Source organism: Jaculus jaculus, chromosome X (assembly GCF_020740685.1).
Source record: "Jaculus jaculus isolate mJacJac1 chromosome X, mJacJac1.mat.Y.cur, whole genome shotgun sequence".
NCBI lineage: Eukaryota > Metazoa > Chordata > Mammalia > Rodentia > Dipodidae > Jaculus > Jaculus jaculus.
The window spans coordinates 6,779,562-6,801,920 of NC_059125.1; the positions used below are offsets into that span (position 1 = coordinate 6,779,562).

The 22,359-nt window shown below is 39.7% G+C and overlaps 1 non-coding gene across 1 annotated transcript; it reads right to left on the reverse strand.

Annotated features, from left to right (window-relative positions):
- Positions 1–6,951: 6,951 nt before the first annotated feature.
- Positions 6,952–7,058, reverse strand: LOC123456837. The gene has a single exon (XR_006634715.1). It is a non-coding gene; the product is annotated as a U6 spliceosomal RNA (small nuclear RNA).
- Between the last annotated feature and the right edge of the window lie 15,301 nt (positions 7,059–22,359).

A 22,359-nucleotide genomic window follows, 5' to 3' on the forward strand; every position in this document is an offset into this window, starting at 1 on the left:
TATTTGTGTACATGCTTTTGTACAGATGTATGCTTTTCACTGTCTTGGGCATACATCTAAGAGTGAAATTGCTGCATCAAGGGTAATACAATGTATAGCATTTTGATTTGAACCTGGTTGTGCATTCCTGTAATCCCAGCACTTGGGAAGTATAGGTAGGAGAATCAGGGGTTCAAGGCTAGCCTAGGCTACATAGTCAGCTCAAGAAAAGTCTGGGCTACATAAGACCTTGTCTACAAACTAACTATCCAACAATTTTAATGAATTACCAAACCTGGGCTGGAGAGATAACTTAATGATTAAGGTGCATGCCTGCAAAGCCTAAGAACACATATTCTATTCTCCAGGTCCCACATAAGCCAGATGTACATGGTGGCATATGCATCTTGAGTTCGTTAGCAGTGGCTAGAGGCCTTGGCATGCCCATTCTCATACTCTATCTCTTTCTCTCCCTCACAGTAATAAACAAATAAATAAATAATTAAAAAAAAGAATTACCAAGCTTTTCCAAAGAAGTATATTGATAATTCCAATTTCTTCATTTCCTTTCAGACACTTGTGATTCTTGTATGTCTTGTTTATTGTAGCTATACTTGGTGTGACATAGCATTTCATTTAGGTTTTAATTTGCATCTCCCTGGTGATTAATGATGGTGAACATGGTTTCATGTGGTTATTACCTATTTATGTTTCTTCTTTGGAGAAATGGTTGTTCCAGTTCTTTGCCAATTTTTAGCATTGATATTTAATTTTTTTAATTATTGATTTGTAAGATTTTTTTCTATATATTCTGGGTACCAGTCAGATATATGATTTGCAAATATGTCTTATTTTTTGAATTGTTTTTCAGTTAAAATATATTTATTTATTTGTGAGGACGGAGGAGAGAGGGAGAGGAAAGGAGAGAAGAGAAGAGAGAGAGGGAATGAAAATGAACATGGGAGCACTAGAGCCTCTTGCTACTACAAATGAATAAATGAACTCTAGATGCACTCACCACTTTGTGCATCTGGCTTTATGTGAGTAGTGGGTAATTGAACACAGACCAGCAGGCTTTGCAAACAAGCACTTTTAACCTCTGAGCCATCTCCCAGTCCAACTTTCTTGATGCTGTCCTTTGAATCACAAAAGTTTTTATATTTGATGAAGTCTATTTTATCTATTTTCTTCTTTTGTTACTTTTTGTCATCACCTAACTCAATGATGTGAAGATGTACTTGTAAGATTTCTTATAAATGTTTTAGAGTTTTAGCTCTTACATTTAGGCCTATAATGCATATTAAGTTAATGTTTTTGTATAGTGTGATGTAGTAGTTCAAGTTTATATTTTTACATGCTGTTGTAGTTGCTTCAGCATCATTTGTTGAAGAGACTAATTTATTCTTTGAATTAATTTTGGCACCCTTGTCAAAAATCACCTGACTATAAATGTAAAGTATATTAGTAATTTCTCACTGCTGGGGCAAAACACCTGTCAAAACTCAGTTTAAGGGAGGAAGCGTTTGTTTCAGTTAAAGTTCCAGGTTATATTCTGCCATGGTGGTGTAGGCAGTGGTCACATTGAGCACAAGGAGAAAGCAGAGAGTGATGAATGCTGCTGCTCAGTGATCTCGCTCATTTTTGTAAGGTCCAGAAACCCAGCCCATGGGATGGTGCCACCCACAGTTAAGGTGGGTCTTCTCACCTTAATTAAGCTAATCAAGATAATCTCTCATAGCCATGCTCAGAGGCTGACCCAATAGCTGAAACTGTGAATCAAAATAAACTTTTCTTCTGGTTAGTTGATTTATCTCAGGTATTTTGTCACAGTGATGGAATGCTGACTGACATCCACTTCAGTTAACTCAATTCCCAATAGTATGATTGTATAGGTGATGTATAACAAGGCAGAAGCAAGGAGGAAGCTGATAAGAATTTGTTTGAGAAGTAGTATAACATGTTCTCATAATGAAAGAATCTGTCTTTTGCTTGTATATTCATGTTAGTGTGCTTCATCAAGCACAAGATTTTAAATAGATTGCTAATGTCACTGAGTTCTCCTAATCATTATATGAATAGATAAATAAATTTAATGCTAAGATGTTTTCAAGTAGATTTAGATTTTTTTTTAAAATTCAGATGTTATGAAATTGGGAAGTACTATTTTAATAAAAGGTTTTAGAATGAGCCACTATACTCACCCTTAAACTCTAGAAAGACAAATGTATGTAAATGAAAAACTTCTACACTTTAAGGGTCTAGAATTATAAACCCATAAGGGATTTTGGGCTTGTGTGGGTTTGGGCTTGACTTTATAAAGAAATTCCCAGGTCAGTAAATTTTTTTTTTCATGGAGATGCTAAAACTTAACCTGAGATTAAAAGAAGTTATTACAGAAGTAATTCTATAAAAAAAATATTGCCCAAAGAGCTATCAGTCATGATCCTGCCAAAAGAACGATAGATAGTTAGGTTAGAAAGATAAAGCTTCGAATGGTCTGATTGGACTTTGAATGGGGTCAGACCTCTAGAGCCACACAGGCATGTGGGTACAGCAAAACATGCAGGCCTTGAGTTTGTATATGTGTCCCACTAGTAAATAATAAAAAATGACTACTTTATTTATTTATTTTCTTTTTTTATGACAGAGAGAGAGAGGGAATTAGTGCACCAGGGCCTCCAGCTGCTGCAATTGAAGTCCACCTGCGTGCGCCTCCTTGTGAACATGTGCGACCTTGTGCAATTGTGTCACCATGCAGCCGGCTTACATGGGTCTTGGAGAGTCAAACATGAGTCCTTAGGCTTCGCAGCCATCTCTTCTGCCCTCTTTATTTATTTTTGAGGCAGTCTCATGCAATCCCAGCTGTGTAGCTCAGGAACTGACCTTGAACTCCTGACCCTTCTGCCTCCCCCTTTCAAGTGCTAAAATCATAGATGTGCGCCACCTTGCCCGGCTGACTTATTTGGGTTTGAGTGTAAAATACTCCCCATAGGCTCATGTTCTTGAATATTTGGTTCCCAGCAGGTGGTGCTGTTTTGGAAGGTTGCAGAACATTTAGGAGGTGGAGTCTTGCTGAGTGCGGTGGGTCTCAGTGGGGCCTTGATGTTTCATAGTGTCAGCTTTCTGTTTCTTGTCTGTTTCTTGTCTGTGACTAGTTGCTTCATACTCCTATTGCCATGTCTTTCCCACCATGGTGGACTGCGTATCCCCTTGAACTATAAGTTGAAATAAACCCTTGCTTTCTTAAATTGCTTCTTGTCCGGTATTTGGTTATGGCAAGGAAAAAAAGTAACTAATACAAGGACCTAACATCTAATAACATATACCTTTGAAAAAAATCATTTAGTGGCCCCTTCTGTATGCTAGGTCTTGAGCTACGATTGGGGGGTATAGAGATGAATGGAATTTAGGGCTCCTCATCTTGCAGGAAGGGTCATATGCTTGATTATAGTATGAATCCTGCTCCCATTCAGTGAACAAAGGAATAAGGGAAGGAGAGAAAGCTTTGGAGGAAGATAACTTACACTTTGGAGTTAGTGAAACTTGTAGAACATCTAAGTGGAGATAGCTGGTAGGCCTTTGGAACTGAATCTGACTGGCAGGGTAAGGGTGGGGTGTGGAGTCCAAATGGGAAGTCTAAATGTGGGATTCATGTTCTTCCAGATGCTAACTGAAGTCATTGACATGGATAAAGTCACACAGAGATACCACAGAGGGGAAAGGAGGAAGATTAGAGTTGAAGCCCTGGAGAATCCGCAGTTCAGCAGTGACATCTGATCAATGCTATTGTCTTCAAACACACTGCTCTCATAATCTGTGCATTTACATTTGAAAAGCATGAATAAACTTGCAAAACACATTCAAAAGGAAATTATCATAGCAAATACAGACAGAGGACATTTTGAAAGTAAAAAATTATCATTTGGGCCAGTAATAAAATATGAAGTAGTTCAGAATCAAACAGTAAGTTCAGGCATTAACTATATTAAGGGGGTGGTACAGACAAACTGAGAAGAGTTTTTGAACCTAAAGCATAGTTTTGACTATGCTTATGGGGAATGTAGGCTGAGGTATTTGAAGTTAAAACCACCTGGAATGCTTGGTTAAGATCAATATACCTTATACACAGTATATAAGAAAAGAACAGGCTAAGATAGGGACTTATTTTTATTTATAATTATTTTGTTTTTTTGAGGTAGGGTTTCACTCTAGCTTAGGCTGACCTGGAATTCACTATGGAGTCTCAGTGTGGCCTTGAACTCACAGCGATCCTCCTACCTCTGCCCCCTGAGAGCTGGGATTAAAGGCGTGAGCCACCACACCCAGCCTTATTTACTTATTGTATATATATATATATATATATATATATATATATATATATATGTAATATTTAATTTTTATTTATTTATTTGGCAGAGAAAGATGGAGAGAGAGTGAGAGAATGGACATGTCAGGGCCTCCAGCCACTGCAAACGATCGATCTCTAGATGTGTGTGCCCCCTTGTGCATCTGGGTAACGTGGGTCCTGGGGAATCGAACCTGGGTCCTTTGGCTTTTCAGGCAAACACCTTAATCATTAAGCCATCTCTTCAGCCCTTATTTTTATTTTTTGACATGACCTCAAGTAGTTCAGGCTGGCCTAAAACTCCTCGTTCCTTTTGCTTGAGACAGAGTTTCATGTAGCCCAGGCTGGCCTTGAACTCACTATGCAATTAAGGATGTTCCCAAACTCCTGATCTTACCTCCTTTACATCCCAAGTTCTAGGATTATAGGTGCCTCAGAAAGTTAAGAGAGGAATAATCAAAGGAACAAGATGGTGGGGTGGGAATATGGAGCATTAAGGAGACAGTAACTTCTAATCTAGGATAGGATAAAGCTTCTGGGAATTTTGAGATATTTTGAATTTGGGGAGGAAAGTGGATTTTAATGAGTTTGTATTCTATGTAATTGAATTTTGGGTCCCAAGTCTGTCTTTGAGAAAAAATGGATTATTTTTGTGCCATTCTCATCTTCTTGCTTTATTTCTCTTGGCAGTTTTAGACTCTGTCTGGACTTGGCAAACAAAAAGATAAAAAGATATCCTAAGCAGTTGTTCACTTAGACTGCGAGGAAAAGCCTACCAAAATGTGACACAGGAAAGGTGATTAGGTGATTATGAAGCTCGGCGGTGAGAGGGTTGGCATCATAACTACACTTTGCACTGTGCTACTGTTAAAGTCCAGTCAAGAGCTTTGCTCTGACTTTGAGGGTTTCAAGGGCTGGCTCCTATGGGAATGGTATTCAGCAGCAGAGGGGAATGCTATATGTAGTTTGCCAGAGTTCCACGTGTGATGCTCACATTCTTCTCTTCTCTCCCCTTCCCTTTTTTCATGCACAATTGAGAGGGACTGCCCCAGGGTTTCTCCACCAACTACGGAGTAATAGGCAACCACAGACCTTCTGAAGGTGGCTACCTGCACTGTCCTGTCCACTCCTGTTTTGGCTAAATCTGCCAGTGAGGTCAGGTCAGAGTGGCTTGGACTTCAGGGCAGAAATTCTTGGCACGCTCCCCAGCTCTATTACTTGGACTCTTCTCCCTCTGCCTGCCTATCAAGGGTTTTCTGGTTCTTCAAGGTCTCATGTAGGCCTTTCTTGTTTTTAAAAAAAATATTTTTAAAAACACCTTTATTTATTAATTTATATGAGAGAGAGAGAAAGGGACAGATAGAAAGAAAATGGGTGCGCCAGGGCTCCAGCCACTGCAAATGAACTCCAGAAGCATGTGCTACCCTGAGCATCCGGCTCACATAGGTCCTGGGAAATCGAGTCAGGGTCCCTTGGCTTTGCAGGCAAGCATCTTAATCACAAGCCATCTCTCCAGCCCATTTGTTTTCTTTTAATGAACAAGTAATATTAAGAGTTTATTCTTAGTAATTTTGTTCAAATGTTTCAAACAAGTATTTAAAAGTTTCATGGGATTTCATTGTTTAATATATTGTAATTTAACTATTTCCTTATTCTTCAGTTTGTTTCTAATGTTTGTATTAGTCCAGAGAACACTGTGGTGAACATCTTAACTTGTATGTGTGCATACATACATACATACACACACACATACACAGCATATATATATATATATATATATTACTGGTGATTGAACCTAGGGCTTTGGACATGCTAGGCAACTGCTGTACCACTGAGCTCTATCTCTAGACCTCTTTTTCTTTTTTCTTTTTTTTTTTTTTTGGTTTTTCGAGGTAGGGTTTTATTCTAGCCCAAGCTGACCTGGAACTCACTATGTAGTCTTAGGATGACCTTGAACTCATGGAGATCCTCCTACCTCTGCCTCCTGAGTGCTGGGATTAAAGGTGTGCACCACCACGCCTGGCTTCCCATTTGTTATTTTTTTTAAGATTTATTTTTTTAATATTTATTTATTTTTGGTTTTTCGAGGTAGGGTCTCACTCTAGCTCGGGCTGACCTGGAATTCACTATGGAGTCTCAGGGTGGCCTCGAACTCATGGTGATCCCCCTACCTCTGCCACGCCAGGCTAATTTTTATTTATTTATTAGAGGCAGAGAGAGAGAGAGAGAGAGAGAGAGAGAGAGAGAGAGAGAGAGAGAGAGAGAGTGAGAATGGGTGTGCCAGGTCTTCCCGCCACTGTAAACGAACTCCAGACACATGCACCACCATATGCATCTGGCTTGCGTGGAACCTGGAGAATCGAACCTGGATCCTTAGGCTTCACAGGCAAGAGCCTTAACTGCTAAGCCATCTCTCCAGCCCCTATTTATTTTATTTTTTTAATTTATTTTTTATTGACAACTTCCATAATTGTAGACAATAACCCATGGTAATTCCTCCTCCTCCCCTCCCTTTCCTCTTTGAAACTCTACTTTCCTTCATACCCTTTTCCCCTCTCAATCATTCTCTCTTTTATTTTGATTTTTTTTTTATTCGAGGTAGGGTCTCACCCTAGCCCAGGCTGACCTGGAATTCACTCTGCTTCACAAATTTGCATGTAATCCTTGTGCAAGGGCCATGCTAATCTTCTCTGTATTGTTCCAATTTTAGTATATGTGCTGCCAAAGCGAGCACTGGAATTCACTCTGTAGTCTCAGGGTAGCCTCAAACTCATGGTGATCCTCCTACCTCTGCCTCCCAAGTGCTGGGGTTAAAGGAATGTGCCACCATGCCCGGCCCAGACCTCTTTTTATTTTCAGACAGAGTCTCTATAAGTTGCCCACGATGGACTTAAATTTTCTCTGTAACCCAGGCAGGCCATGAACTTGTGATCCTCCTGCCTCAGGTACCCAAGTAGCTGAGATTACAGGAGTTCACCAGGAGGCCTTGCTGTGTATTCTCTCTCTCTCTCTCTCTTTTTAATAGTTCAAGCTTGTGTTTTCTTACTGGCTTACTCCATGAATATAAGCAAGCTGTGCATAATTTCTCTAGGTCCACATGCTTTATAACTGTTCCCTAGGGCTGGAGAGATGGCTTAGTGGTTAAGGAACTTGCCTACAAAGCCAAAGGACCCAGGTTTGATTCCCCAGGACCCATGTAAGCCAGATGCACAAAGTGGCACATGCATCTCGAGTTCATTTGCAGCAGCTGGAGGCCCTGGCAAGCCCATTCTTGCTCTTTCTTGTTCTTTCTCTCTGCCTTTCTCTCTTGCTCTCTCTCTCTCTCTCTCAAATAAAAAATAATAAGATAAAAATTTTAAAAATGTTTCCATAGAGGGGCTGCAAAGATGACTTAGTGGTTAAAGGTGCTTGCTTACAGAGTCTATAGGCATGGGTTCAATGCCCAAGCACTCATATAAGTTAGATGCAAAAATAGTGGTACAAGCATCTGGTGGCAAAAGTTCCTGATGCCTCTCCATAAACAAGCAAATATAGGGATAGAAAGGAAAAGAATAAGGGTGTGTGTGGATATGATCAAAATGTGCTATATATATATATGTATGTATGTATGTATGTATGTATGTATGTATGTATGTATAAGGTATACAACAATGAGAGCCATTATTTTGTACCAGCAATATATACTAACATAAAGAGCAGAAAAGTCTAAAAATTTGCCATAGCTCCATACATCCATAAATACTGTGGTTGATCAGCAAAATTACTAATTTTCCTGATTGCTAAGTACTTATTACACTTACATAATGATCTCTTTAAGTATCATAAATGTTCTAGCATTTTGAACATGTGCCTGGTTTTTATGAGAAGTCCACTTGAACCCACTGGAAGCTTCAGGGGAAGTAATGGAAAGGACAAGAAAGAGCTGAGTCAGTGGAAAGTGTCCAAATGAGAGAATGAGGAAGAGAAAGGGCAATGGTTGATAGTAATTAGGAAATATCAAAAGCAAACAAGGATAAGACATGCCTAATGACTGTGTTAGAGCTAGGATGGGCAAGGCGAGAACACAGGACCCATTTATTCTTTTAGGGCTGCTTGGTCAAATTCCCTGGAAAATTTGGCAACAGTTGCTCAATGAGGGGAGTCATGATGACAAAGGTCAAAGATGAAAGCCATGTCTCAAATCACCGTCAGCTGTGTGACCAGCAGAGGACACGTGATCAAATGAATCGCCTCAGGCACTTGAGTAGCATTACTTGTCAAAAGTATTTCTTTAGCAAGCTGCTTTTTCAAACGTGAAATACATCCCAGATGACCACTGATTAACTTGAGCCATACTTAACTCTTGTTATACTTGCAAGATAAGACTCATGGAAAAATGCATGAATGCTTACTTCACAGTTCATCAGTCCAGTAGCCTGTGGTTCTGGAATACAAGATACAAAAATCCTAAAGTCTTTACATATATCTATATATATGTATGATTGAGTAAAGTAAAGGTGGAGGGAGGGCTAATCAAAATCTAAGAGGATATAAATAAATCATATGGAATCCTACTTTTTTGGACACTGGAACACTCAGGAGACATAGATTGTTGCTAGAAAATTTTCAGTGCCAGGGATGGGATACCTTCCAGTGAGTTGTCCAGAAAGTTTCCTGATGCCCCCAAAACATTACAGGCCATTGCCTAGGCCCTTGGTTTCCCACCAGGAATAGATGTTAAGACCCTATTGCTGAAGACTCCACATACTTGGGCTGCAAGGCCACTGAGAAATCCTGCTAGAACTGAGCTGATAACCTCCTCTGTGTAGACCAGCTAAGAAAAAGCTGGAAGAAGCCATTCTGCATGCAGTTCAATGGGAGAGAGAGAAATCACCAGTGAAGATACTCAACAGTGGACACTGCAAGCCTTATATTTTGCCAGCCAGGCCAAATGAGACAATGGGTGAAATAGTGGCACGTCTGTCATGGTGGAAACCAATTACCCTCTAATTGGACTGGAGGCCTGCTCCATGGGAGGGAATACATCCCCGATATTGAAAACCTCCACCAGGGGTAGTCATGAGCCCTAGGGGTGTAATGTCTGCTGCTGTCTGGCTAAATGTATATACTATGCTCGCCAAGCTGCCCAGTAAGCACTTCTCTTAACGTTCATACTCTTTTTTTTTTAAATATTTTTATTTATTTATTTATTTATTTCTTTGAGAGAGACAGACACAGAGAGAAAGACAGATAGAGGGGGAGAGAGAGGGAATGGGCGCGCCAGGGCTTCCAGCCTCTGCAAACGAACTCCAGACGCGTGCACCCCCTTGTGCATCTGGCTAACGTGGGACCTGGGGAACCGAGCCTCGAACCGGGGTCCTTAGGCTTCACAGGCAAGCGCTTAACCGCTACGCCATCTCTCCAGCCCATGTTCATACTCTTATATTAATGCTGCTCTCACTTTTGGCAGAGAATCTTCTCTTTTCAGATGGCAGTGACACAAAATGGCCTGGATCTCCATGACCTCACAGTGCCTGACACTACCTACACAAGACCCTCATAAGAGGAGGAAAAGATCATGACCTCAAAATAAAAGAGAGACTGAGAAGGGGAGGAAATATGATGGAGAATGGAGTTTCAAAGGGGAAAGTTGGGAGAGAAAGGGCATTACGATGGGATATTGTTTACAATCATGGAAGTTGTTAATAAAAATAAAAAAATAAATAAAGACCTTCCGGGCATGGTGGCACACGCTTTCAATCCCAGCGCTTGGTAGGCAGAGATAGGAGAATCGCTGTGAGTTTGAGGCCATTCTGAGAATACAGAGTGAATAGTAGGTCAGCTTGAGACCCTTCCTTATAAAACCAAAAAATTAAAAAGTCCTAGTCTTTAGATATGTATATATGTATGTATGTATGTATGCATAAGTACTTGTGTAAGTATGTATGCATAAGTACACTTACAATTTTTTTTTTTTCTGAAGCAGGTCTTATGTAGCCCAGGCTGGCGGTCTCACTCTGGCTCAGGCTGACCTGGAATTCACTATGGAGTCTCAGGGTGGCCTCAAACTCGTGGTGATCCTCCTACCTCTGCCTCCTGGGTGCTGGGTTTAAAGGCGTGCACCACCACGCCTGGCATTAAATATATATATTTTTTATTAATGATGAAGTTTACTGTATGAAAAAATTTTGTGTTGGTCCCATTCCCCTCATACTATCCTCTTATATTCCCCCTTCCCCACACCCATTTCACCGAGGGACCTCCTCATTGGAGTTATTGGTATTCTCAATGGGGTTGTGAATGCATCAGTTAGACTCGCTCTCTCTCACTCTCTCTCTGTCTGTGTGTGTGTAATGCCTCAGGATGCTCCTTCCCACACTGTGACTCTTACAATCTTTCTGCTTCCTCTTCCTCAATGTTCCTTGACCTTGGCAGGTGTGTTACAAGTCTTCTTTAGTGTTGAGCTCTCTGCAACCTCTCCATTTCTGCTTTGATGAGTTTTTAGTATCCTCAGTGTGAATCAGCATCTCCTTGGAGGAGGTTGTCAGCATCACAGAGAGAACAGCACTCATGTTTAATCCTCACTTCCACTGTGATGTCATCTGGACCCTGGCACATGTGCTAGATAGAGGTGGCTGATCTCATGCTAGACAGTTGACTATCTTTTCTTGTCATTAATGGATCTTGGTTCTACATGTCTTTTTTTGTTGCTATCTGTAAAAACAAAACAAAACACAAACAACAGCAACAAAAACAAAAACAGAATCTTCAACCACAAGTGAGAGCAACATGAATTAAAGGGGATAAGCATAGTTGAGAGGCATTTTGAAAGGGATAGCCCCAAAGAAGTTTGGCCTGTAACTCTTGATCTTCTTGCCTCCACCTTCCAAGGGCTGGGATTATCAGCAAGTGCCAGGCAATACTAGGCAGAGTCTCCTGAACTCTGGTGTGTGTGTGTGTGTGTGTGTGTGTGTGTGTGTGTGTGTGTGTGTGTACATGTTTATATATACATATATGTGCACATGTGTGTGAAGTCCAGAGGTTGATGTCACATGTCTTCCTCAATCACTCTCCATTCTTTTTACTGAACCTGGGGGTTGCCAATTCAGTTAGTGTAGCTATCCAGCTTGCCTTAGGGATCCCCTGTCCAAGCCTCCCAAATGCTGGAATAAGAATCAGGCCAACACTCCCACATGGAATTTATGTTGTTACTTGGGATCCAAACTGTGGTTCTAATGCTGTGCAGTAAGCTCTTTATCTACTGAGCCATATCCTCAGGCTAAGAGTCCTAAACTCTTGTTCTAATACTTAAAGCATATCATGTTGGGGTGGTCATGCATATCTATTTGGCATCATTTCAGAATTTCTGTAATCATCAGATAAATTCAACTTCATTACATATTATAGAGAGTATATATAGTTCTAATTAACAAAATATTACCTGATAATTGCAGAAAGATGAAATAAGCATGATCATCCTCTAGCCCACCAAATCAATCCAGCTATCCAGGCTATTTTGGAGTACTCCCTTCCTATTTTTAAAAATACATTTTCATAAAACAGCATGGCGGTATATACCCTTAATATCAGCATTTGAGAGGTGGAGGCAGGAGGATCAGAAGTTTAAGTTCACCCTCAGCTAAAGAGTGAGTTTGAGGCCAGACTGGGATACACAAGACCATGACTCAAAAAAGAAATATGCATTTTCAGATCAGCGCTGAGATCATACAGCATACAAGATCTTACCCACTCTGAAGTTTTAAAATACACACAATGGAAAATGGAATGTAAAGGGCCACAATAGACCTGGTTAAATATCCTCTTGTGCAGCCCTTGCCTTTAGGCACACATAATGGAGGCCACCACTCAAGTTGATCTTCCTGACAGATAAAGGAGAAGTTCCAGGAATCTTTATCGCAGGCCTTACTGCAAAATGCAGGTGTTTTCTGTTATCTAAGAAATGGGATGACCCCCTCTGTGCAATGTACCTTCCTGTACTTCTCTGTTTCTAAATACCATTGTGATTACATAGCATAGAATGCTTCTTGCCTCAGTTCGGCCTACATGAACATCTTGTGTTTTTTTTTTTTTTTTTTCCCAATAAAAGCTGACACTCTGAACAGTTTGGGGCTGCATCCTGAGATCCTGACCTCTGAGATGCAGTCTTGGTGCACCAGTCTTTTCTCTTTTCCTTTTCTTTCATTTTTACCCAATAAAACTATGGTTCATATTCTGTGAGTTGATGGTCTTACTTGTGCAACAACGGACCCCATAACACCCAACTAAGAGTAACCATATATTTTAAAAACCATGCTATAAATTAGGGAAAATGAGTCTTTAAAATTTTATTTACACACACACAGAATGAATGTGAAAATGTGGGTGCCAGGGCCTCTTGTCACTGCAAACAAACTACAGACACATGCACCACCACTTTTTGCATCTGGCTTTGTATGGATACTGGGGAATGTAGCCTGGGCTTTGCAAGCAAATGCCTTTAACCACTGAGCAATCTCCTCAGCCAAAATTGAGTCTTTTATAAAATAAGCAAAATAAATGAACAAATAAATAAGTAAAGTCAGGCCAGTAGGTTCTTACTTTCAGTAATCATGAGGTCATCCTTTGCTTTCCTCATCCTGACTTGACTGTTCTTGTCTCCTGTTTCCCCCCATCAATCTTTTCCTCCTTGAAGATGCCTTTCTGTATTGATTTCTTTGCTTCTCTATAGTGCACTAAGTTTGAGAATTCCTTAATATTATGTCTTAGTTCTTAGATTTGGCAAAAGTGTGTGTGTGTGTGTGTGTTGAATTCAGATGTGAATTTTGGGTGTTTTCCTCAATTACCCTCTACATTATTGTTTGAGAAAGAGTCTCTCATTGTACATGAATTTTACCAACCCAGCCAGACTACCTAGTCAACAAACTTTGGGGATTCTCCGTTCTCCATCTCCCTGGCACTGAGATTACAAGCATGTGCTACTATGCCTGGCATTTTAAATCCAAATCCATGTCCACATGCCTGTGTGACAAGCACTTTACCTAGTCGGCCATCTTCCCATCCCCTTTTGTTTTCCAATTTTTAATGAGAGAAAGAGGGAAAGAATTGATGTGCCAGGGCCTCCAGCCACTGTAATCAAACCCCAGACGTGTGCCACACCTTGGGCACATGTGCTACCTTGTGCATGCCTCACCTTGTGCATCTGGCTTACATGGGATCTGGGGAGTTAAACATGGATTCTTAGAATTTGCAGGCCAGTGCCTTAACTACTAAGGCATATCTCCAGCCCTGCTTTCTAATTTTTTTTTTTAATGATTAGAACTTTTACTTTATCCTTGGAGGGCAGAAGACCTCCATTAAAGCCTCTATACTTGTAGTGAGTAGTGAATAGCCAGGCATATAGCACATGTTGAAGACTACCTAAGGTTAACAGCACAAGTGTTTGAACAAATAGTTGTGTGAGGAGATGTGGTAATTGAATTATCCAGACCTGAGCAGGCAAAGGTAAACCCCAACTATGTTATGTAGGGTAGCCACTAACCATATAGCTACTGAGTATGTAAATTCTGGCGAGTATGAATGGAGATGTGCTGTAAGTATAAACTACACTGGATTTCAAAGACAGTACATCAAAAGAGAAAAGCCGGGCATTGTGGTGCATGTCTTTAATCCCAGAGCTCAGGAGACAGAGGTAGGAAGATTGCCATGAGTTGGAGGCCACCTTGAGACTACAAAGTGAATTCCAGGTCAGCCTGAGCTAGAGGAGGACCCTACCTCAAAAAAACCAAAAGAATAAACAAGAGAGAGAATATAAAATATCTCAATATAATTAGGTTAACTACTTATTGCAATAATGTTTTGGATATATTGAGTCAAATAAAATGTATGATCAAAATGAATTTATTTTTATCCTTTTTAATATTCTTAGAAAACATAAAATTATGTTTCTTGCATATATTTTATTGGACTTTTGCTGTTCTGTATGGCAGTGACATGCACTATTGGTGGTGACTCTTTACATGGGACAGAAATTTGTTATATTTCCAGATAAAATTGAGATGCATTTCAATGGAAAATAACTACTTGCAATACTCATAGTTTTATACAACGTAACTTCTACCTTACAGAGTTGTATAATAAGGCCTGTCATAATGGGGCATACGTACAATTCCAACACTTGGGAGATGGAAGCAGAAAGACTAAGAGTTCAAGGCTAGCCTCAGCTACACAGTTGAATGCCAGCTTGGGCTACATTAGATCCTGTTTAAAAAAAAAAAAAAAAAAGAAACGAAACCAAACTAAAACCAAACCAAACCAAACCAAATCAAACCAAAAACAAGCAAAGTTAAACAACAGCCTCACTGATGGAAGACAATCATCAGAAGTTCACAGTTGTACAGAATCAGACCCTTCTGGGAGGATCAATGTCTAGCACCCTCCTCAAAGAATACTCACTAGTCTCTTGCACATCTCCAAAACTGACAATTTTCTAACAGCATCTTTCCATATTCTCTTATTCCTGTCCTAACTGTTTATGATAAGATCACCTTTTCTTTTCCAGCTAAGATAGATACAATAGAGTTGCAAAATATATACATAAGGCTGGGGAGACATCTTGGTTGGTAAATTGCTTGCTTTTTAAGCATGAGGACCCGAGTTCAATCCTCAGTACCCACAGAAGTACAGGGTGTGGTGGTGGCATGCACTTATAATCCCAAAACAGAGGAGCTAGAGACTGGTGGGTCCCTGGGGCTAGCCTACCAATCGATTTAGCTCCATGCCAACGAGAGACTCTCTCTTAAAAAGGTGAATGGGGTTCCTGAGAAATGACACCTGAGGTTGCCCTCTGGCGTCTATGCACACACTCTTTTAGGAGTTCTTGAGGGAGGGTTCCTGAGGGAGAGTTGCTATGAAGGGGGAAGCTTAGTTCCCTCTTCTGCCTCGTACTTTGCCAGGTGATCCTTCTCCAGCATGTTCTCCCATCATCCATCCTGGGGCCTTCAACAGAGACTGAGCCAGGCTGTTTGGACTTTCAATCTACAAAAACAGGAGCAACTAAGTAAGCCTCTTTTCTTTATGATGTTAGTTGCCTCAGGTATCCATTCTGGTGATGAAGAGCTGACTAATACAATTTTGTAAAAAACTCCTGGCAAGCTGCTCTGACATTTTCTTTTGGAAAAATGCAATCAGATGCAGATTAGTTTCTTTCTGATTGTCCTGAAGTAATTTCAGAGGAGAGAAGAGGACATGGCCTGAGGCATTTAAAGAAGTACCTTTTTCAGTAATAAAGCTGGAGAACTTTTTGAGTTCTTCCAGTGTGTAAGTTTATCATAATTATAAAAACTTTCCTTTCAGATATCTTTTAAGAGGAGATCTCATTTTTTTTTTAGTGAGATATGATTAGCTGCCTGAAAATCTTGACTATATTGTCCACATTGAGATAACTCTTTTAAGAGTTGTCTATTTACATCATGTGTTCATTTCTCCTTTACTATCTGTATGCTAGGGGATGTGTGTGTATTTAAATATTCACATGTCACATAACCATATTTCCATCAATAATTGATTGTGTGTATGATGGTGGTTTCATAAGGTTTTTTGTTTTGTTTTGTTTTTGTTTTTTGTTTTTTATTTTTTCTAAGGTAGGGTCTCACTCTAGCTCAGGCTGACCTGGAATTCACTATGTATTCTCAGGGTGGCCTCGAACTCAGGGCAATCCTTCTACCTCTGCCTCCCGAGTGCTGGGATTAAAGGCATGCGCCACCATGCCCGACTAATAAGATTTTATCACTTAGTGATTTCATTGTCGTAGTTTGTGTAAATACAGTATGCTGTTTATGCAATGACCAAAAAAGGAAATTGTCCAGAGATTGGGTCAGCTTGCGAGTTTAGAAGGTATAAGTTTGGTAGGAATTATTTTTGAGATATTTTCATTTTTCTTTTGATTAACCAATTTCTCATGTCACTTTCTGCTTTCTTTTTCTTTTCTTTTTATTTATTTATTTGACAGAGAAAGATGGATGGAGAAAGAGAGAGAGAATGGGTACACTAGGGCCAACAGCCCCTGCAAATGAATTCCAGACCCGTGCTCCTCCTTGTGCATCTGGCTAATGTGGATTCTGGGTAATTGAACCTGGGTCCTTTGGCTTTGCAGGCAAGCACCTTAACTGCTAAGCCATCCCTCCAACCCACTTTCTGTTTCTAACTCCCTTCCTGAGCCCAAAGATCCTTTGGACTTATCACATATTACCAAACACAGTACATTGTTTGTGAAACATATTTGTATTGATATGTTAGTAAAGTCACACATGATTCCTTCCAAGAATATTTGGTATTATCATTACTATTTGGTTCCCATTTTTGAGAACTACATAAGTCAGATTGGCCTAGAATTTACTATATAGCCCAGACTAGTTTTGAACTCATAATTCTCTTTCCTCCCTCTCCCAAGTGCTGGAGCCCATTGATCTGTAGTTTACCAAATAGGCTAGACTGGCTAGCCAGTAAGCCCACAGGATCCTCCTGTCTCTGTCCCCAGGGCTTGCATTACAAAGGTACACCACCACACTTGGCATTTTTTGGGGGGAGGGGTTCCAGGTAGGGTTTCACTCTAATCCATGCTAACTTGGAATTCACTATGTAGTCTCAAGGTGGCCTCGAACTCACAGTGATCCTCCTACCTCTGCCTCCCGAGTGCTGGGATTAAAGGCATGTGCCACCATGCCTGGCTCACACTTGGCATTTTTACCTGGGTTCTGGGGATCACACTCATGTCATTATAATTGAGAAGCAAGCACTTTACGTGGTTTGTACAATTATTATTTCCTGCTAGGTTATAACCTTTTAAAAATATTTTATTCTTATTTATTTATTTATGAGAGAGAGAGAGAGAGAGAGAGAGAGAGAAAGAGAGAGAGAGAATGGGCACTCCAGGAGCTCTAGCCACTATAAATGAACTGTAGATGCATGTACCACCATATGCATCTGGCTTAGGTGAGTTCCAGGGAATCAAACCTGGATCCTTAGGCTTCACAGGCCAGAGCCTTAACAGCTAAGCAATCTCTCCAGACTAGCTATTACCTTTTTAAAAGTGGGACATGCAGAAGTGAGGAAGTGCTTAACCCAAAAGGAAAACATAGCTCAGAATTGAATTGTAGACATTAGAAAAGTTTTTGTTTTACTGGTTAATTCCTCAGCATTTTTTTTTAAAAAGAAATAGTTTCTTTTTCAGAGATTCAGGAATGGCTCAATATACACAAATTGATAAATGTAATACATTATATAAATGGACTGAGAGACAAAAATCACATGATCATCTCATTAGATGCAGAAAAAGCATTTGACAAAATTCAATATCCTTTCATGATAAAAGTCCTACAGAGACTGGGAATAGAAGGAACATATCTCAACCTAATAAAGGGTATTTATGACAAAGCTACAGCCAATATAATACTAAATGGAGAAAAACTTGAAGATATTTGACTAAAATCAGGAACAAGACAAGGGTGTCCACTGTCCCCACTTTCATTTATTATAGTAATAGAAGTCTTAGCCATAGCAATAAGGCAAGAGACACTCATAAAAGGGATACAAATTGGAAAGGAAGAGATCAAGTTATCATTATTTGCAGCTGACATGATTCTATACATAAAGGACCCTAAAGACTCTACCAGCAAACTCTTAGAGCTGATAAACACCTATAGCCATGTAGCAGGATACAAAATAAATACACAGAAATCAGTAGCCTTCCTATATGCTAACAACAAACACACAGAGGATGAAATCAGAGAATCATTCCCATTCACAATTGCATAAAAAATGAAGTACCTTGGAATAAACCTAACCAAAGTGAAGGATCTCTCAATGAATACTTTAAAATACTCAAAGGAGAAACTGCAGAAGACACTAGGAAATGGAAAGACATTCCTTGTTCTTGGATAGGAAGAATCAATATTGTGAAAATGGCAATCTTACCAAAAGCAATCTACACATTTAATGCAATCTCCATCAAAATTCTAATGACATTCTTCATGGAAATAGAAAAACCAATCCAAAAATTCATTTGGAAGCACAAAAAAGCCTTGAATATCTAAAACAATTTTGAGCAACAAAATAAGGCTTGTGGTATCACCATACCTAATTTTAACCTATATTACAAAACCATAGGAACAAAAATAGCATTGTACTGACACAAAACAGACATATAGATCAATGGAACAGAACAGAGGACCCAGATGTATGTCTGGGTAGCTATAGCCACCTGATCTTCGACAAGAATGCCAAAAATACTAATTGGACAAAAGACAGCCTCTTCAGCAAATGGTGCTGGGAAAACTGGATATATATCTGCAGAAGGATGAAAATAGATCCTTATCTCTCTCCATGCACAAGAATCAAGTCCAAATGGATCAAAGATGATAGTATCAGACCTGAAACTCTGAAACTGCTAGAGGGAAAAGTAGGGGAAACCCTTCAACATATTGGTATTGACAAAGGCTTTCCAAATACAACCTCAATTGCTCAGGAAATAAAACCACAGGTCAACTGCTGGGACCTCATGAAATTACAAAGCTTTTGTATGGCAAAAGACACTGGATAGAACAAAGAAGTAACACATAAAATGGGAGAAAATCTTTGCCAGCTATACATCTGACAGAGGATTAATATCTAGGATATACAAAGAACTCAAAAAATTAAATAATAAGAGATCAAGCAAGCCAATTAATATGATGGAACTAAATAGAGAGTTCTCAAAGGAAGAAATATAGCTGGCATATAAACATCAAAAAAAAAATGTTCTACATCCCTAGTCATCAGGGAAATGCAGATTAAAACTATGCTGAGATTCCATCTTACTCCTGTCAGATTGGTTACCATTATGAAAACCAATGACCATAAATGCTGGCAGGGATGTGGCAAAAGAGGAACCCTTCTACACTGTTGGTGGGAATTCAGTCTGGCCCAGCCATTGTGGAAATCAGTGTGGAGGTTCCTGAGACAGCTAAAACCGGATATACCATATGACCCAGCTATGCTACTCCTAGGCATATATCCCAAGGACTCATCTCATTACCTTAGAGATACTTGCTCATCCATGTTTATTGCCACTCAATTCACAATAGCTGGGAAATGGAACCAGCTTTGATGTCCCTCAACTGATGAGTGAATAACGGAGATATGGCACATTTGCATAATGGAGTTCTACTCAGCAGTAAAGAAAAATGAAGTTATGAAATTTACAGGAAAATGGATGGATATGGAAAGGATTATACTTAGGTAACCCAGGTCCAGAAAGCCAAACGTCACATGTTATCTCTCATATGTGGATCTTAGCTACAAATGACTGGGCTTCTATGTGAGTGGAAGAAAACTCAGTAACAGAGGCCAGTAAGTTAGAAAGATGATATAAATGGGATAGTAAGGGAGGGAGAGGGACTTAATAGGATGGTATTGTATATATGTAAGAACAGATTAATGGAGGTGAAAAGGCCTGAGTGAGGTTAGGGAAAGAGATTGAGTAAAGGGAAGGTGGAGGGAGGGCTAACCCAAATGTAAAAGGATATAAATAAGTCATATGGAAACCTGCTTTTTTGGACAATGGAATAACCAGAAGGCATAGATTATTATTAGAAAATTTTCAGTGCCAGGGATGGGATACCTTCCAGTGAGTTGTTGGCCAGGGAGGTCCCTGATGCCTCCAAAACATTACAGGTCATTGCCAAGGCCCTTGGTTTTCCATCAGGAATTGATGGTAAGACCCTATTGCTGAAGACTCCACATACATGGGCTGCAAGGTCACTGAGAAATACTGCTGGTGCTGAGCTGATAACCTCCTCCATGTGGACCAGCTGACAGAAAGCTGGAAAAAGCTATACTGCATGCAGTTCAATGGGAAACAGAACAATCACCAGTGAAGATAGCAGTGGACACTAAAAGCCTTAAATTTGGCCAGCCAGGCCAAATGAGCCAATGGGTGCAATAGTGGCATGTCTGTTATGTGGGAAACCAATTGCTCTCCACTTGAACTGGAGGCCCATTCCATGGGAGGTAATACATTCCTGATACTGAAAACCTACAACAGGGGTAGTCATGCTGGTGTAATGTCTGCTGGTGTCTGGCTAGATGTATATACTATGCCCACCAAACTGCCTAGTAAGCACTTATCTCTCTCTCTCTCTTTTTGAAGTAGGGTCTCACTCTGGCCCAGGCTGACCTGGAATTAACTATGTAGTCTCAGGATGGCCTTGAACTCATGGTGATCCTCCTACCTCTGCTTCCTGAGTGCTGGGATTAAAGGCATGTGCCACCATTCTCAGCTAAGCACTTCTCTTAATGTTCATACCCATATATTAATGTCACTCTCATTTTTAGTTAGAGAACCTTCTCTTTTTATATGGCAGTGACCTTGGGATGACTCAGAAGGCACCATGGTGCTGAGAAGAAGTGACAGAGGAGTGCTCAGCACTGAAATATCTCTATCACACCTTTCAAGGCTCAGGGTACATTGTGGTAGAGGTGGCAGAAAGAACGTAAGAGCCAAAGGAAGGGTAGGACTCCTTACAATGTGCTCCTCCTGACACAAAATGGCTTGGATATCCATGACCCCTCACAGTGATTGACACTACCTAAACAAGACCTTCATAATAGGTGGAACTGATGATGACATCAAAATAAAAGAGAGACTGAGAGGGGGAGGGGATATGGTGGAGAGTGGAGTTTCAAAGGGGAAAGTGGGGGGGGGGGGAAGGAGGGAATTACCATGGGATATTGTCTACAATTATGGAAGTTGTCAGTAAAAATAAATAAATAAATAAATAAAAACCTTTTTACTTCATGGTGAGCAGTAAAAGAAAATTCTAAACAAAGTTAGGTTGTGATAAGATGCAATTCCTCAATTCCCCCAACAATCAGTCTTAATACTTAAAATTTAACTTACATCATTACTGAACAAGTTTACCAAAGTACCACAGACAGAATTATAGAGTTGATTAAGGTTCAAATAGTTATAGATTGTGTCATGAAATTTTTGTATGTTTGGAGTTCAATATAGTTCTATAAAACTGATTTGGAGGAATTTAAAAATATTTCTTTTTGGCTCATCAGTTAAAGGTTCTTATTTACAAAGCCAGATGCACATAGTGGAACATACATTTGAAAATTGTTTGCAGTGGAATGTGGTCCTGACATGCCCATTCTCTCTTTTTTCCATGAGACTTGTCTCATTTTTTCATTAGATCATGGGAGGTTAGTCCAGTTCCTTTATTCTTTGTGTGTGTTAGATACAGCTGAATTAATTTCAGAAACTGACTTATAGATTGGCTAGACATCTTATTTAGCTTTTAAAAGTGCTAAATCTCCTCATAAAAATATATGTATAAATATTATATAATTCTGATAAGCTTTAAAAATTATAAATTTGGGCTGGAGAGATGGCTTAGTGGTTAAGCACTTGCCTGTGAAGCCTAAGGACCCCGGTTCGAGGCTCGATTCCCCAGGACCCACGTTAGCCAGATGCGCAAGGATGCATCTGGAGTTCATTTGCAGTGGCTGGAGGCCCTGGCGTGCCCATTCTCTCTCTCTCTATCTGTCTCTCTCTTTCTTTCTCTGCCTGTCTCTCTCAAATAAATAAAAAAATAAATAAAATATAAATAAAATAAATAAAAATCTTATAAATTTTTCCTGTCTTCATATATAAGCCAAAAATGTTACTGCATAACGTAGATTTCTTGTTTATTTTCAATTCCGTTTGCATATCTTTTGTTCATAGTTTACTCTCTGTAGCCTCATTTGTCTTAAATATGTGAACTGTACTTTTTGTTAATATCAGACTTTTCCAGATATCAGAATACTGTAATTTGTTTATACAAAGTCCATGTTTGGCTATCAATAAGCATACATCACCATGCCTAGCTAAAACTCTGTAATTTTAAGTTGGATCTTGTCTTATTCATGCTGTTTTTGCTGGGTGATTCTCACTGAGGTTATAATCTAAGTCTTAGAAAAAGTGACATTGCGATTTTATTCTTAAAAAAAAAAAAAAAAAAACCTGAAGAAGCTCC